Source organism: Myiozetetes cayanensis, unplaced genomic scaffold (assembly GCF_022539395.1).
Source record: "Myiozetetes cayanensis isolate MyiCay16 unplaced genomic scaffold, myiCay2020 scf6-25, whole genome shotgun sequence".
Classification (NCBI taxonomy): domain Eukaryota; kingdom Metazoa; phylum Chordata; class Aves; order Passeriformes; family Tyrannidae; genus Myiozetetes; species Myiozetetes cayanensis.
In genome coordinates this window covers 52,804,370-52,822,458 of record NW_026087853.1, presented here as the reverse complement: position 1 = coordinate 52,822,458, position 18,089 = coordinate 52,804,370, and the positions used below count along the sequence as shown (strand labels likewise).

Here is an 18,089-nt window from a genome sequence, read left to right as displayed (position 1 = left end):
CTGTCACTGTGCTAAGAGGGTTGATGTGAGCAGCTTAACATCTCTTTGGGTCTGCAGAGAGACTATTTTTATTTTAATAGTGTGCTCTAACAGTGTATTAGCAATGTTTCCTTGTGCTTAGGGATGGTTATGTCATCAGAAAGCACGTGAAAAGAATATGAAAATTTCAAGTGTGGGAACAGCATGACATAAGTGCATGGGAACATTAGACTTTACCATGCACGATGCAATTAATGACATTTAAAATTTTGGATCTTACTATATATACTAGATTTTTTTCCACATTAATTTCAAGACTTCTCTCGTTTCTTCAACTCTTCAAATTAAACCTGAAAGAAGGAAATAAAACTTGCTTTATTTGTGTAAATGTGAAGTTTAGCATGATAGTAAAGAACTGCCTAGAGAAGGACGTAACAAAGTGAAAGGCAAATCCAAAAGGTTTGGAAAATAATGGGAGAGGAAGGGAAAAGTGGAGAAAATTAAATCTAATCTCTACAAAATGAAAGAAGATTTGTGTGCACGGGGGGTATAAAGGGATAGCCATGATGCTGATCATAAAAGGAACATCTTTAAAAGGACAAGCAAGATAATGTCTAACTGGGTTTTTTTTGTTGTTTTGTTTCTCTATCCAGAGACATTCTGGGAAGAACCAAAACATTTCCCCATGTGCCTTTATGGGACAGAAGGCAAAAGGAATGGATAAAGCTACTTCCTCATACTGCAGTAGATGCTGATAATTAAGAAACTTTTGGATAAAAAATACTATTACAAAAATGCTAAAACATTATTATTAAGTACACAAAACCATCTCTGCCTCCTTTCTTTATCACAAAAGTCTTGGTGCTGAGAAAACTGAACCTAATGTCCCATATCCCAGGGGCAGCTGTAGGTGTGAGACACCTTGCAAACAGGAGGTCTGTGACTCTGCTGGGAGCTGTTTTGGGGGTGGAATTAGAGCGAGGTTCGAGGAGAGCAGGAAATTGCATAAGGACGTCTCTGTTGGTTGTTTACGAGTAGCCAGTGCTGCTGGAATTAACAGCTGTACAGCAGCACAGTGTCCCTTTTGTCACCCGGTCCAGCAGGACTGCAAATGAAAACCTAAAAGCTCAGGCCTTGCATTCAGTGGAGGAAGCCCATGGGATAAGGGAGCTTGTCACAGAACTTTGGAAACTGAAGCAATGTGCAGTAGTTCTGATCGTAGACAAGAGCTTTTTAAATCCAGAAGTTGTTTTTGCCAGTAATGCTAAGTAAACAAAACTTTAATAGGCAAACATAGAAGTTAAAACTGTTTCCCCCCCCCCTCCCTCCTCTCTTCCCCTGTACTGGAGAGGTATTTTACAGTTTTCTCTGGGGTCTTGGAACAGAGAAACCTGTGGTGAACAGATTTCAGGTTTCTCACTGCGGTATGACAGTGAGATGGGGAAGAGAAATTCAACAAGAGAGTGTGCAATGCAAACAGAGACCTCTCTCAGCTCTTCAGCCTTAGCTGCCTCTCCTTTAAGTAGGGAAGTATCTGCAGACTGACTCAGTGACTAGACCTCAGTTTGCCTTGCAGAACTAAAACAAGTGATAACAATGAGTGCTTTCCTCACTAGAAGCTACTGGTGACATTTTCACGTGTTTTCTAAGCATATGTAAACATTTGGGTTCACTGAACATCTTCCTGCAGGTGTAGTATTTTCACAGGTAAAAGAAAATGGTGATTTTACCAAGTCACAGATATTTAATGATGTAAACTGTGCTCAGATACTGCTTAATTAATCCTGTTTCTATACTGTGAAAGATGGTTCAAATGCTGAGTTTTCCAGAACATCAGACATGAATCCAGTGCCAGAAAACAGGGTGGGAAAAAAGAAAACCCACCAGGAATTTAGTAAGACTGAAACATCTTTGTTGTTCCACTGCTGAGCAAACTAAAAGGAATGTATTTGCATGGATTCAGTGGTAGTTGTTAAGGCTAATTTATTTCAGTATAGTAGAATGCAGTGACTGGGTTATAAAAAAGTGTGCTCTTATATTGAAATTATTACACCTCTAGCAGAGATAAAGAGTACCTGATTTACCTTACTGAGGTCTGTATTCTCCCTGAGCCTTCTGTGCAATGATGTCCAGGGGCCTCTCTGCTCCATTCTACAACACCAGCCTGTTAAGATGTGTTACAAGACTATAGCTTTTTGTAATTTCTGAGATGGGAATAGTTTAATTAGGTTCTTAGCTGAATAACTGAAGTTTAGTGACCACGTTTCAATGTTAATGTTCTGTAACTGCAAAGAAAGGTCAGCTAAACAGGGAAGGGTTTTTTCAGCATCATAAAAGAACCTTTATGCTGTTTTATGACATTTTAGGAAGTGTCCTTGGTACCATGATGTGGGCATCTTGGGTGTCATTGAAGTCCTTCAATAACTCAGAGCAGGTTATATTTAGACTGGCTTTAAAATGTATTTTCAAGGACTGCCTAGCAAGTCTGTGTTTCCGTGTAGTTAGTAGTGTTTTGACTTGGCTTTTGGGAAAGGGGAATAAGAGAGCAGAAAGTTGAAGTGAGTTTACAAGTTTAAGCAAATTTAAAGGTGTTTTAAGTATGACAAAGAAGTGTTGTGTGTTCTTGCTATTAAAAAAAAATAAAATTAGCACTAGTCCAAAAATAATAAAAAGATTATGAAAGTATTTTACTTTTCTTGTTAATATCTTATTTTTATGGCAAATTAGTTTATTTTTCATCAAAAGAATTCCTACTTGATTTTGATTTAAACAATGCAGCTATTTAAATAAAGGTCTTATTTAGTGGTGCTTGCGTATTTTCTACAGAGCTCTATATTGCTTTGAAATTCAGTATTTCATTTATATGCCAGGAGAATGATAATTTTCCTTCATCTAGCAATCTGCAGAACCCATATATCCTTTTTTAAAACTTTCAGACGTAACCTTCTTAAATATTTTAAGGCATAGCTCCCAACAGAACAGTGGAAAGCTACTCTTCTCTTAACTTTGCCCTCTCTTTTCTAGGTCTTGGTGAAATACTCAAACTGCTTTACTTTTCACTGTGTGAAGATTTTGTTATTCAGATAGTAAGGCAATTGTGTTTTCTAGACTGACTTCTACTGGGTTTGAAAGTGCAAATAAATATTCAAGGAAGGATAAGATATTAAATGCACTTTGTTCAGTGTGTGCAATACAGTAATTTCAGATCCCTGTTTATGTAGATGTCAGGTTCAGTGTTGCTGAAGAAAGGAAAATCACGTGTTATCTCAGATGTGGGGAATAGATGGGAAGACGTTGTATTCCTACAGAGGAATCCAGAGAAAGGATCAGTGGGAAGTGCAGCTTCATTGCTCTGGTTCTGTGATCTCTATCAGATTTTATCTACCTGTTCCGTTCATCGAATTGAGACGAATAACCTGTTCCTTGAGCTGTTGCTGATCTGTGTGCAGTATGTAGAAGGAATATGAAATACCTGGGATAGCACAGTCACCAAGACCAAAATGCAGGCTTCTGTAAAGATCATTTATTACAAACTTGCTGCCTCGAGTAAACCGGACTTTTTGTTTTTCATTTCTTCCTGCACAGATACATGATAAACCTTTTATTATTTAAAACGCTACCTGAAGCAGCAAGACCAGACTGATTGGGGTTGACTTCCTTCATTGAACAACGGTGAAAGAGAAATTTGTTAAGCAGATGGGCATGAACAGATTTGGTTCAGTACTGATGGCAGAAGCATTCCTAATTAAACAGGCAAGGTAAAGCTAACATGCAGGAAATAGAGAAAGCAAGAGTGTTTTTTTTTAATTTGGGAAAATTATTATCACAGTGCAGAAAATGGGCTGTCAGTCTTACATTTCTACACTTCTGCCCCCTTCCACTATGCCAACTTGTCTGCTTGCTAATTTTGATCTGCTTTTCATAGAGTTCTTATGTAGAGATAGGGTTTGTTTCTTGTATAATAACATTCTCAGAGTAGAAATTTTCTTTTTTCAATTAACATTCTGAAATCTGGAGGTTTAGATATTTTGTAATGAGTTTAATAACTATGAGGATTCATTCCTGTATTTTTGTAAGTAGACATTGGGCTATTCCAAGCCTGATCGATGCTCCAGCCTTATGGAAAGTACTGCCTTATTTATCCCTTATTTTTTAATAGAGCCTTTGCAATGAATTTGATAGCACTTTGAAGGGAGCAGTCAGAAGGATAAGATCTCAGTTTAACACTAAGGGCTTCAGCATAAAGTCACTGAGGTGTTTTCTCCTAATTCTGGTGGGACTGAACCAGAATAATATAAACAATTAGCAAAGTATGGAGAGTAGTTCAAGTGAAGGTCATTTATTCAAGTAATTAATGGTTTTGAGCAGCCTAGTGGTCAAAAAACATGTCTTTTTTAACTTTTTCTTTTATTGTTTTCTTGAATGTATGTTGTTTTTCTGAAATCTCTCTTGGGGCAGATAATGTTCTTTAAGAAATGATACTGGTTGTGTATGGCATTGACAATTGTGGACATGATCAAGGAAAATATTTCTTAAAACCTTAGTTTAGGTAAGTAATCACTCTTTACTTGATGTTTGCAGTACATTGAGCTATACCTGCAAGGTGAAGCACTTAGTATTTTAAATTAATTTTTTGAGGGAGGACTAACTGTGCCCTGAGTAGGTCAGAATCTTTAGCTGTTAATACAGGAAATAATTTCTTTTCAGAAATTGTCACAGAGATTCTTCTTAAAATTCTGCATTCCTTATGATACTCATATAAACAGCTAAAAATAGTTTCAACATGTATAATACATCAGATAATAGATGTATAGAAAGTTGCTACTACAGTATTCTCTTGATGTACTCTGTGAATCTGTTAGAACAAGATGTGTCATATTTAGTCATGGGTTTGGCTGAACAGGGGGCTATATCTCAAGTTATATGGATATTTGGAATCACTCAATTACGTTACTCAAAAATTATTAGGAACATTATCTTGCTAAACAGTTTTGTGGTAAGAATTCCTCTGGTTTCAGAAAGTGATCTTTTATTTACTGACATAGGTTTTGAGTAAAGAAGTCCTGTTAGAATAAAACCCAGCCAATTAAAATCTGAACATTCATCATGGGTGCAGATACCGGTGATATTGTCCCACTGCAGGTTCATTGGATACTTGGCTGAACTCAGCCTGTGGATACTTTTGTAGATCTCCCCCATGAATATAGAGCCATGACTGACAACTCCTTCAAAAGAAGAAAGAGAAAAAAGCTTTGAAGAAAAAAAAAGAATTTTGTAACACTGGAAGTAGGTTTTTTTTCATCCCCTTTGCACTTCAAACAGAGTTGTGAATGTTCGCTGCTTGCCAAGAAAAGATGGTTCTGACACGAGAATTCATGTAGGAAGCTCAGATCAGCTCAGAGGAGCTCAGGGATTCAGACCTGTTAGTTCTTGTTCTGGTGCCCAAACTCATGGGGTTGTTTGGAGCAGAGTTTGGGCCATCCAGGTTGTCAGAGCTGGTCCTGGCCCGTCTAGGGGGCTGCTGCTTGGGGCTGGCAGGGAACCCTGGGCTGCAGCGACAGGGTGGGGCACAGTGACCTCCAGACTGTTGTCACTGAGTCCTCCACTGGGCATTTTGTGGCTTTGGAGATGTTTTTAGTTGGTCAGGTGAGCTTTAAGGCTTTTCATATTTGAAGGAAAAACAGTGTATATGTACCAGGAGCCACAACTTGGGCTGTTATAAAACTGATGTAAAGGTAGTGAAGCTGACATTGCTGTTTTGGACTATACCATAATAAGTATATTTATTTTTTTTTAGTGTGTCCTTCTGTATCCACAGAAGATCTGCAAAAAAAAATCAGAAAAGACAAATCCTATGTATTAAATCACTAGCTTTGAATTTGTTTTTAAGTTCCTCCTCATTTAATAGGCTCTATTATGACATTCCTGCTGCAACTATCTTTTCCTTTGCAGGGCTTCTACAGATCCTGATCATTTCTAAAGAAGGAATTCCCAACAGAAGCCTAATCGATTTGCTCAGCTCTATGAATTTGTACAGCGTAACAGAAATCTTACACTTCATAAAAAATCTCACCCTCGCAAATGTGTCCTCTGTATTAAACAGTTCTAGTGAATCTGATTTTTTAATAGGTTCAAGACAGCAAAGTAAGATCAGGTGGGTAGGAGAGGGGAAATATGTGAGGGCAGACTCATGTTCTGAGGGGAGATATAGAGGTAAAACACTTTAAAATCAAAGCTCCATAACTTTACAGGGTCATTTCAATGCTAATAATGTCAGGTTGCTTTCCAAGTGAAATACATACATCTCCTGAGTCAATTTTTTTAAGAGTTCTCAAACTCCAGCAAAGAAGAAAAATCTAAATTTGTCATCTGGGTAACCATTACCAGGAAATATAATGAGCAGGTTTTGTCTGTGAATGTGGGTCACATCATCCCTTCTCCCTCCCCTTACCTGCTCTTTCCTTAGGCCATAACCATTTTCGGATTTTGAAGCATATTTACAGGAGTTAACCTGGTGATGAAGCATCAAAGAATTCAGAGGCTGTTACCCCCAAATCCATGACAGCTTTGCAATGGAGGGGAAATACGTCATCTCATCTCTCCTTAAACAATTTGTTTTAGGCAGCCATTTCAGATTAAATAAATAACCAAGTACACAATTTAGAGACTCCAGACCACTAAGTATATTGAATTAAAAATTCAGGGATGCTGTTGTAGTGAATGGAAGGCAATGTGTTTTACAGAGAAGCAGGCAGAATACCTCTTGATTCATTGTACCTCCAAGTAATTACTAAGAGCAGATCTTGCTGGTAATTCAAGCAACAAAAACATTTTCTAATTATATAGGGCCAGATTTTCTGCTTTACAGTTTCCCAGAACTCTTCTTTGGGAAACCTAGGGTAGAATTCCCCCCTTCTCTGCCTGTCCTTCTGCAGGAGCAGAGGAGCAGGAAAAGGTGTTCTTGGCTCACACTGTGTATGCTGGGGTGGTGATGCAAACTAAGAAATACAGGTAGTTTTCAACTAGTAAGTGCCGAAATGCCTGATAGTTGAGGCTGCAGTCCTTTCCTTTAGAGATACCAATACCCAGAGCACAAGGGTGGTTTACTCAATTTTTCCAAGGAATAAACGAAGACCCAGAGCTGTGATAGACTGAGCAAGAATAAAATCTAACAGTGCGCAGTGATGATGGACACCAACAGTCCTCAATCTACTCAGCAGTTGCTTCAACTGCAAAGTAACAGATTCATTTTAGAAACACCTGCAAGGAATTATTTGTAATAACTCCTGGTAATATAACAAATTTGCATGCTGGGAGAGTGGGGAGGTCACTGTCTATAGCTACAGCTCTAAAGCCAAATGACCTGAAGCTGTTTCTGCTGTGAGGGATTTGCAGGAAGACATGAATTTTGCAGCCAGGAAGAGCAGGTGATTTTTTTTCTAGCAACAGGAAATCTTTAGGCATGCCAATAGAATTAATGTTCGGAGCTTTTTCAGTATTCCCAGGTGAAAGCTGAATGTGTATGCAGACTCTATGGCATGTGGTCATCAGAATACTATAAATTTTCCTGTTACTTTCACAAAATGAAACACGATAAAATTTTATTTTCTGCATTACACATTATAAAAATGGAAATAGAAGGCTTAAATATTCCATTCACAAAGGTGAAGTGGGCATATTTCAATCATATTAAAGCTACTTTTTCCTTACTTTTCAAAACAGATTCCTGCTGAGGATGTGCAGACTTGAAGTGACATTTTCAGCTGTAAAAGCATAATTGGAAAATTTCACTCTAGAAATAGCAGCCCATGCTACTAAATTCAATCCAGCTGTAAGTGGTTGTAATTCTTGTCTTGAAATCTGGTGTGTGTGCATTAGTATTATTAGAGAATTATAACGGAGAGAATTAGAAAAACAAAAAATATTTGAATTAGAGCAAGAATAACAATGGCCTGGTGGTTTTTTTTTTGTCAGCAAACTGCATTCTGTCCCTTGGTCCATATATCAAAGATGGATTGATGGATCTGACCATGAAATTTTTTTTTTGTTAAATTGCTTAGATTTTGCAATCCAGCAATACAAGATACCAACTGCATAGTGGAAGTTAAAAGAAAGAGAGTGGGATTCACCACCTTTAAGCATGGATTGCATGTGGTTCCTTTGCTTGCATTTTCACCTGAAATGCCAGTTCACTTAGTTTTGAATTTACCACAGCAACATTGGATGTTCTGCTTGCTCCTCAAGGTAGCAAGTTCCTGGACAGTATTGCTTACCGTTTCCACTCTGTTTTCAAAGACCTGTGTTTGTGGAGGGGGAGCAAATGTCCAGCTCACATCCCTGGTGATTCCTTACCCCTGTGTCCCATAGATCTCCAGCACTCAGGATAAATCTATAAGTGAAGATGTTGACTGAAGCTTTTCCCTCGCAAGATGGCAGCATTGCTTCAGGGAATGAGGCTGCCTACACCACTCGGGAGGCCTTGGGAGTCTTTAATATTTCTATTTTATCCAGTCAGCGAGAGAAACTCTGACAGGTGTGCTCATTTGTGTTACCTGAATTTACATGTCAACATCAGTTCAAGGGGCGGAATGAGCTTCACTCATTTGTGTGAATTGTATTGAAATTGTATTGTTATTTTCGTTCTTCGTCAATATTATAGTGACTCTAGTTAATAATGCAGTTGCATTTCTAAGATTTCAACTGCAAAATTTGATTGTTTCAAATGCACTAAACAGAAATATCTTACAGGAATCTTAATTTGAGGTTCTTACATATTTTTCTTTGTGTCCACTGAGTGCTTTTATTCTTTCAGGTCTTGACCCTATTCTCTCTGAAGTCAATGGCTGAGTTAGAGTTTTAGAGTAAGTCCTGTAAGGGGATAGGAACAGCTAATAAGAAATGTGAATAAAGTAGGGTTTTATTTATTTTTGTATTTTGTTCCCTATATACTTAATCAGGTGTAATGAAAGAGCTGCTGTTTGAACCATTAGAAGCATCAGCCTTGAGTTACCTCTGGGCATTACCTTTATTTTATTTCAGGGCAGCACTGATTGACTTCTAAATGTATTACAAAAGTTTATTTCTGATTCTAAAAACAGGTCTACCAATTAGGCCTTACCCATAAGGAATAAAAAGCTTGGAAATACAGGAGTCCTCACTGTGCTGTCTTGGATGGTGTTCAGCTTCCCAAAAATATAGATGTATGTTTTTTGCTTTTAATTATCACTTTACCTGTGATTTTGATTTTAAAATCAAAAGCATGAGTTGTGAGCTGAAGAATAATATTTTTAATTCCTGTGGTTGTTTTATAACTCTCTTCAGATATTCCACTTGGCAAAAATGCTAACAAGACCATTTTCATTTTTAAATCAGGAAAGCATTTTCCATGATTGCCTGGAGATGTCTTTTTTATACTTATAGTACTGAAAGAGATGTACTTTGCTATCCTGAGTATTGTTTCAAGGAAATGTTGGCTGGTATGCTATAGTACGTTAACAAGAAAAGATTTAAAGTCTTGTTATTATCATTTTCTTTGAGATTTTTAAGCTGAGCAGAAAAAGATCCAAACAGCTTGCTTTTCTATTAATTCCTCAAAGTTCAAAATGCTTAAGATATGGTTTTACTGACAGATGACCACTTTGTTTGCACTTTTAGGACTAAGGCAGGTTTAGTCTGCAAGTTTAACTTTCTACTGACAGCCCAAGACATCTGACTTAATGTTCAGAGGTTTCAAAATTCATATATTTAAGCTTAAATTCAGTATTTAATTTCTTCATTAATGTACCTGAAGATTTTTATTGGTGCAGTTCTTCTCATCTTCAGCAATCCACAGTATGGCCTCCCAAACACAAACTTACCAATTAACGTCATTTATGTTTGGGGCTTAGAATGTGTTTTCTAAAATTGCTGAGGGAAAAATGATATAAATGATACCAGAAGGATGAAGTCAGGCCCGTGTGTGATAAAAAAAATGCTGAATTCTGCTCTTTCTGGATTCTAAGATAAACAAATGAAATGTTAACTGATGGTATCTTCATTGCAGAGGCTGCTGTTCTCCACTTTAATATCTATTCTGGGATGTTGTAAGAACTGAATTGGGACACATGGACAGCAGCATGTGAGAGCTTCAGAAAGGTAGGTTCAGACACGAGGTTGTTTTGGCTCCTGCAGGTCAGCACACCTCCATCATTGCAACTCTCTTTGGTTAAAAAAAGAGAGGGAGTGGGACTGTAACTCCTGCTCCCATGAAGCCTGTGATAGTCTCCAGGAGCCTCCTCGCTCACTCATCCTGGCAGTCAGACAAGTCTGGCATTCAAAGGGACTTGAAAGACATTCTGCTTTAGAGAGGAAGATAATTAAAGGGCCAGCCTGTGGCAGAAAATTAAGAGAGATTGTTTAAGGAAGCTAAATAATTGAGGTAATTGGTGATGAAATGCTCTATTGATCCCATTCAAATCCAACCCATACGGTTAAAAGTCAGAAGCTGTTCTTTCAGTAGACAATATGAAACAAATTTCTCCTCTTTCTAGTGGATGAGAATTCTTGTTCTAAGTGGGTCTCACTAGTGTAATCAGCAGTGATCACATTTGTGGTCCTTTAATCTAGAAGTATTGATGTTAATGTTTAAGTAAATTTTTTTTTTTTTTTTAGAGAGCATTTAGAATGTGTTTGGCTTTTAGCATGTTTCTCGGGGCTATTTAGAAGTACATTTGAAATAAATGTGAGAATGAGGTACTTTTAACCTTTATAGTGGCACTTGTAAGAGAACCCCAAAACTGTCATGATGTAACTTTTTCAGGGGTCAAAATTCTATAAGCATTTGGATCCACCTGACTCACAGAGAAATAGAAGATTTCATTCTGAGGAGTTGAAAGTCTGTACTTTTCACACATGCTTAATACAAAGCACAATCAGAAAGAATAGAGATAGTGTTATTCCCTCCGAGTATTCAGAGAACATAATGGAAAAGTAGGTAACAAGGACAATATGGATCTCAGATGGTTTAAGGAAATGATGAATTTTGATTTTATGTTAGTTTTTAGTGTGGTCTGTTTATTTTCACTTCTAGAATAATACTAATCCAAGTTTGTATTAGGATCCATAGGAGCAATTTTCATAGAATATCTTGGTATTTGTTTGCCACTCTTGAAAACCATGTTGCATGACTAAAAATTACAAGGAGTAACATACAAATACTTGGGAGCATCTCCTTTTTCAATGCCTCACGTCAGTCATGAAAGAATTTGCAAAGATACTGTTGAATGTGACCAGATTCCAATATTTAATTCTCACTCAGAAACACTGAAATGTTCCATTTCAAATTCCCATCCCATTTTACTTCACCATACTTTAAGGATTTATGTTGGCATTACAAAGGTAATTGTAAGAAGGTAAGAAGGGCTGAACATTTAAATTTTGCTTGTTTCATATCCTGATGAAGGAACACCATTAGAAAGTAGGTTATTCAAAAGCCTACATTATGTTGGAATATTCATAAAAATGCTTTTCAGTAGCTGAGTGCTGCTCAAAATCATTGGATGGGTCTGCATTTGGCTTCTATTTTACTGCAAATAAGAGGTATTGAAATCCCAAACGTTTATTAATAATTATTTATTGTTTAATTATAAGTTTCTGAACTTTATATAATGCAAATGTGTCAAAAGAAAACTTGCTCTGAAAAGGATAAGTAGACATATGGCCAAAATGTCATTAATACTTTTACTCAAAAACGTAATTAGAGGAACATATGTTGCATTGTGAATAACAGTGTTTCTACTAATAAAGGGAAGGATTTATTAGAAGTAGCCTTTGGGCCAGATTCCACTTTCTCTTTCTGCTACAATAGATGTGGAATAAACTTAAAGCAGAAAAATAGCAGGAAAACCCAAGCTGTTGCTCACAAAGACTTTATACTGGCATGTTTGAGATTAGTGGCTGTTCTACTTGGTGTATGTAAATTTTTAAGGGGTAATATATGTGGTAACTACAACACTTATTACCTAGTCCTAAGCATTGTCTATTGTATTGGCTTCTCTGGAAAGTAGCACAATAAACAATTTTTATGCTTTACTCAGTATTGCTAAGAAATTTGGTAATATTCTACCATTTGGAGGTTGGGGAGAATGAAATAAAACCTAAAAGCAGTAGTATAAGGTAAAATGCTAGGCTGTTAATGTAGAAGAATATGGAAATTAATTCTGCTTGTAAGTCCTCAGATCTTTGGGGTGCTTATTCAGGAGTAATTCAGGACAAATTAAGCAAAACAGAGGTTTGTAGACTGTGGAAGAGCTTTTCAGGAAATGTGAGCTGGTATTTGATACAGCAGCATTCAGCCTTCCTAACAGACTAACTTTTTTTATGTACATGCCTTGCTGTGTCAGAGCTGTAAAAACAGATGTAATTTTAAGGTTACAAGTGCTAGATTTTATATAATTTAAAATACGTATTAAAATTAAGTGTCTTAAAATGATATATTAAATAATTAGCTGGAGTTCATCACATTTGACAGGTAAAATATGTAGCTGCATGCATTCAGTTGCATGGTTGAAGAAGATGTATAGAAGAGAAGGAAAACCAGATTATGAATAATAGTAAAATGGGAGTTACTGGAGAAGAAGCTGAAGGGTTTTAGAATAAAAAGGAAGGTAAACTAATAGTCGTGATGGAGTTTACAGATGAAAATGAATCCAGGAGAAAGGCAGGTTGAAGGCAGAAGTGTCTAAATGAACCGTGAGTAATGGAAAGAGTGGACAGAATATATGAGAATATGTGATTTGTAATTGAGGAAGCTTTCAGTCTTTAAAATGTGAACTTAACTGAGAGAAGTCTTAACATCTCATAATCCAATCAGGGTGTTTAGGGTTCCATACAGTCCTAGCAAAGAGCAGATTATTTTGCTTCATTTGTGTGCAGACCTATGTGGAAAATACATAGTAAGGAACTGCAGGAGGGTTCTCAGCAGATTTAGAGCAGGAATAGCAGCTGTACATTTGAATGCAATGGTCTAATTGTTTATGGCTGGACCGTTGCAGAAATCCAAGATTATAAATATACCTGTCAGTGAAAGATACTTGCAATGAATTTTCTCATAGGTAACAAAATTGAGATAAACCACCTGACAGCTAAGGATAAGTAGGCTAAAAAAGAATGTGCATTGCAGTGTTCCAGGGGCAGTTGTTTCTTTGTTTCTTTCTCAAATCCCTGTGCAAGAATAAAAGCTGAAAAGTAGAATGGAGTTGGAGTGTTTGCAGCAAAAGGTGCAGTCAGAAGAGAAAAGGATGTTTGTGTCCTGCACTAAATAGGGGTGGCTATGTTAGTTTCCACCATTATCAATAGCAAACTTAAGTGGTCAGATGTTATTGAAAGCTACTGAAACTAAAACAAGGTGTAGGCTCTGAAAATGTCTCTGCAAGACACAAATCTGTGCTGCATATGCAGGAAGAGCTTTTGTAATTCCAGTCTCAGAGGGGGAAGAAAGAAAGAAAGCCGTGTACAACTGATATATATTGATGGGTGACCTTCATACTGGCAACAACAAAAGTTAACAGGCAGCAAGTTTTGTGGAGAATATTTGAAGTAAGATTGAAAGAACAGTCAACCGAGGAACATAAACCTTGACTGTATTGTAAAAACAAGCACTAACACCTGCTGAGCACCCTAAAGCCTTTAATTGTCATTTTCTGAAAGATAAAAACTCCCCAAACCATGCAGTATCTGAAATAAGTCCCAATATAATAGCCCAGGGGAAGCAAGTGCCTCTCATTTGCAAATTGACTTTACATTTTTGAAAGACATTGCTCAGGAGCATTAGGTGCATGATACAGTGTAGGTTTGGAACAATCTCTGTAATATGCTAATCCCATGCTAAGAAAATAATTGGTATAAGAGGGCTGTAGCACACATTTCTCTTGAATGAGTAACACGCAGTGGTGAAAGGTATGTATGGTATTAGCTCAGAGATCGCTGGAGGAAATCTCCAATACCTTTTGCAATGCTATTTGCATATAGCAACCTGAAATTAGGTCTTAATACTGACATAGTGTGTTAAGATTTACTAGCAGAGTCCTGACATAAGGCACTTGATATTTATATTGTATCCAAAGTGGAGTTTAGTCATATAGTGTTTCTGGAGACAGTTTCCATGTGTTTTCCACATTTCTCTGTTCAGCTCTGAAATGTGCTGCTCGATGGCATTGAATTTAGTTGTTCTGCTTTGTTCAATTGCAGGTGAGGAAATAGACCTCCCAATTAACCAGAAATGCAGTGGTGGGACCAAAAATAAACTTACTTCTTTCAAATTTGTTTCAAGAAGAATAAAGACTTTGCAGATTACATTCTGCCTTCGTGACAAATCTTGTCTTCTAACTGTACGTGTGTGGGATGGTATTTGTTAAGCATTTGAAATGATCATGGAAGGGGCTTTGAAGGAAATGCCACAGAGTTTAGGTTCCTAACTGTAGAGACAGTAGCTTAACAAAGCCTGTGTGAGTACTTCTGCTTTGGTTCAGACCAGCTGCAATATATTGTTTAAACAGGCTATAAAAAACAGCCTTTCTAAATCTGAGCACTGTGATGATTCCAGCAAGCTCACTGAAACAAGTTATTTTTGGCAAGAAAGAAAGAAGATAGGACTTGGTATCTGCACTGAAAACCTAATTTTCTGTTTATTTAGAGAACAGGAAATGAGAAGCAGTATTACAGCTGAGGATAAAGCTAGCATAAAACAATGAAGATGAAAAAGCTGAGATAAAACTGACCTCTTTAGGGGGAGAAATGAGGCTGGTAGATGTATTTGGTTGGCTTGGTGAGGAAGGCATAATTGGAAAGTTTGGGGTTATTTGGATTGGACTGATGTCTGAAAATGGCAACCAGTGAGATCCTTGAGGGGGAAGAGGGAGCTTTTTTTAACTCTTAACGCATATTTTCTATGTAACATCTTACACTTTCTGAGGTCCCTTTTTAAAGCACTTTCCCAGATAACATTTATAGTCCTGGCACCTTGTGTTTGGAACCACCTTTGAAATTTTGATAGTAATTAAATGTCCCTTGTTACTTTAGAAAACAATGATAATACAGTTTATAAACTTCTGCTATTCTGTGCTACTGAATGTTCTTAAATTAATCCATTAGTAAGGACGAAAGAGCTGTGATTCTGTGCTCCATGACATGCTCTATGGCTAGTTCAGCACCACTACCGAATTTGTAAACAGGAGAACTGAAGTTATGAAATTAACTTTGAAGTAGAGCAAAAGGTTAAAGAACATGGGGTTTGAAAATGGATCCTGACAAATTCAAGGAAGGAGTTATGTTCAAGGCTAGGATGTTCTTGAATATTTTAAATGGATTAGAAAGAGTTGTTAAACTGAGTGTCTTTTTGGTTTCAATCAATTATATTAGCTGGGGACTGCCACTAAGTACCTGAAGGATTGAAGAAGAATTCTTTCCTGTCTCTTCCCTCATAGATTCTGATTTTTTCATCCTTACATTTGTTTGGTTTTTTGTTTGGTTTTTTTGTTTGTTTTGTTTTGGTTTTGTTGTTGTTGTTTTTAATTTTTCTTTACTAGGAACTAAAGATGAGAGTCTGAACATGCTATACTGCCATTCCTATAGGAAATTCTTATGATCCTGTTTATGTTTTCCACCCATGCTTGGGAATGCCATCTGGCACGCAGTTGCCAGATTTGAGGGGAGTAAGGAATTCTCCTCTCCCCCACCCTCTCATCCTTGTTTACACTGGCACAGGCTGTTGGGATCTTTATTTTTCTCTGCTTTCTATACTTTATGGAGTAAAGTTCACTTCCTGGGCTTAGTTCAGCTGCTTCACTGTGGCTCCCTGACACTGCAAGACCTTCAGTGCTGCTAGGAAATGTCTCTGATACATTCACAGAAGCAGCAAAATCAATATTGTGCTTTAACCCTGAATGTATTTAGAATTTTGCTTTGAAAAATCCATCATTTTAGACTATTTCTTTGCTATGCAGTACTGTAGGTTGCATATCCTCAGTCTGGTTTATGTGACTGCAGCAGTAATAGAGTCAAACTGTTAAAAGTCTGATTTCTCAGTGGAAGATCCAGAGTTCAGGGAAAAAATGCATGAGGATCTGTGATTCTAGAAGCATTGCCTAAAAGGTGTTCAAAATCTATTAATCCTAACATTTTTACTTTTTAACAAGATCAGAGCACTCCTAACCTTTCAAATACATTTCTGTGGGACTTACAAAGCAAATATTAATATGCAAATGTGATGACTGTAAGATAATTGAATATTAATTACTTTTGGAATATGCTGCTATTGAGATGTTTGAACATTGAGGACAATGGACATTACATAATTGAGAAGGATGACTCATGAGTTAAAACAGAGTTTGTATGACTATTGATGAGTGGCTTAAAGTCATATTAATTTTGTGATGGTTTCTATCAGTACAGAGGTAATTTTTGAGGTGTAAGGTGATATTAGGATGTTGGATAGGAGGTTGCAGAACACTATTATAGGTCAATACCAGCTCTGCCAGTGTTGCTACTTTCAAGAGTACTGTACTTTACTCAGACATGGTGGAATGCAAGGATTTTTTGTGCTCTCTGTTCATTAATTCTCTTTATAAAGAAAGTCATAAATGTTATGATCTATTCAACTTCTAATGTGCAGCTTTATTCATTTAGGGAGTGTGCTGGGACAGGAAATGGGAGAGACCACCTCTGTCATGCAGCTCTGAACAAGATGTAAGGGTGGATTTATTTGTGGGTGATATGAAATCCTAACTCTGCTCTGGTTTCCTGCAGCCACTGTGTGGGACCTGGAACCTGAGGAGAACCTGTGCTGCAGCACTGAAAATGTCTCAGTTCCAAAAGTGAAATGAGAGAATGAAGCTCAGCTGATCATCAGCAAATATATGAGTCTGCTGCTTAGTAAATAGGGGTCTTCAGTGACTTTTTCACTAAAAGCAATAAACAGTGACATGTTTCCAGCCTGAGGAAACAGGACAAAATGAGCAGGATGAACCTGTGTTGCAGATCAGGTATAATTAATTTCTCTGTAATTAAGTCACAGAGTAATTTCTGTTGAAAGGGGTGCCTGGAATCTCAGAATTAGCAAGCTCCTCTGTAAAGAACTGTCAGATGTAAGGTGGGAGCTGTAAATGTGAGTGATTGCAGTGTGATCTAGTGTGAAGATAACTGCCCGTCACTGGCTAGCAGGGAAGTGGCCCAGAGGGGCCATCTTCATGTAAAATATATGAACACAGGAGGCTTCAGAGTAGTAATATATTTCCTAAGAGAAAACTGTTGCATCACTCATCTGTTAGGTGAGTCAGATCCATTGGTGAGTGCCAGCAGGAAAGAAAGGAACCAGGAACACTCAGAACCTGAGGAACTGATGAGCAGCTGAAAGGAAAGAACCCATTTATATGAGAAGCAGTTGCATAACACCCGCATTGACAGCTGTTTGGGACCAAATCCATGGGTCTCACGTGAGAGCACAGACAGCAGAGAGAAGGGCAAAGCAGCACTGCAGCCCCACAGCCTGGGGAGCTTGGAGCCAACCTGAGAGGGAGCGTGGGAAGAAAGAAGTTGCTTTCTTCAGTCTCATCAGAAGAGATGGATTAGGGGTAGCACAGAGTCAAACATCTCTCAGCCATTTCCCTGGCAAACCAGAGAAGTTGTTCTATTTGACTTATCTACTGAAAAACCACACCTGAGAATGAATAGAAGCATTACTTTAAACATATTTGAACTAAATCACTGCAATACATTTTGAACATACAGCTTGCAGCAAGTATAGATTCTCTATGTGGATGCAGTTCTTGAACCTGTATATTGCTTTTATCTTTGATGATGTTACATTAAAAAGAAATGGGATACCATAGAAATATTTTCTGTAATAAATGAGTATATAGAAAATATAAGATAAAGGTGGAAGATACATGAGGACTCAGAGCAAGAAGACTCATAGAAAAAATGCTTAGCAGATGTGTAGTGTTCACTATGGTATGACACAGACATTTTTCTTGTTTCCTGTTTCAAAATATATGAGTTACAAAGCATATGCTGAATCAGGTAAGAATAAAGTGTTAGTGCTATGCAGCTGTCCTTGATGAAGGATAGCCTTTATC

General features: G+C 37.4%; 1 long non-coding RNA gene across 2 annotated transcripts; it reads left to right on the top strand.

The window, feature by feature from the left end:
- Window positions 1-5,770: 5,770 nt before the first annotated feature.
- LOC126650515 (uncharacterized) lies at window positions 5,771-17,897 on the top strand. Of its 2 annotated transcripts, XR_007631440.1 has the most exons (4): window positions 5,771-7,810; window positions 8,792-8,840; window positions 10,022-10,113; window positions 16,762-17,897. It is a non-coding gene; the product is annotated as an uncharacterized LOC126650515 (long non-coding RNA). The 2 variants fall into 2 exon arrangements; XR_007631441.1 differs by lacking the exon at window positions 8,792-8,840.
- Window positions 17,898-18,089: the final 192 nt, after the last annotated feature.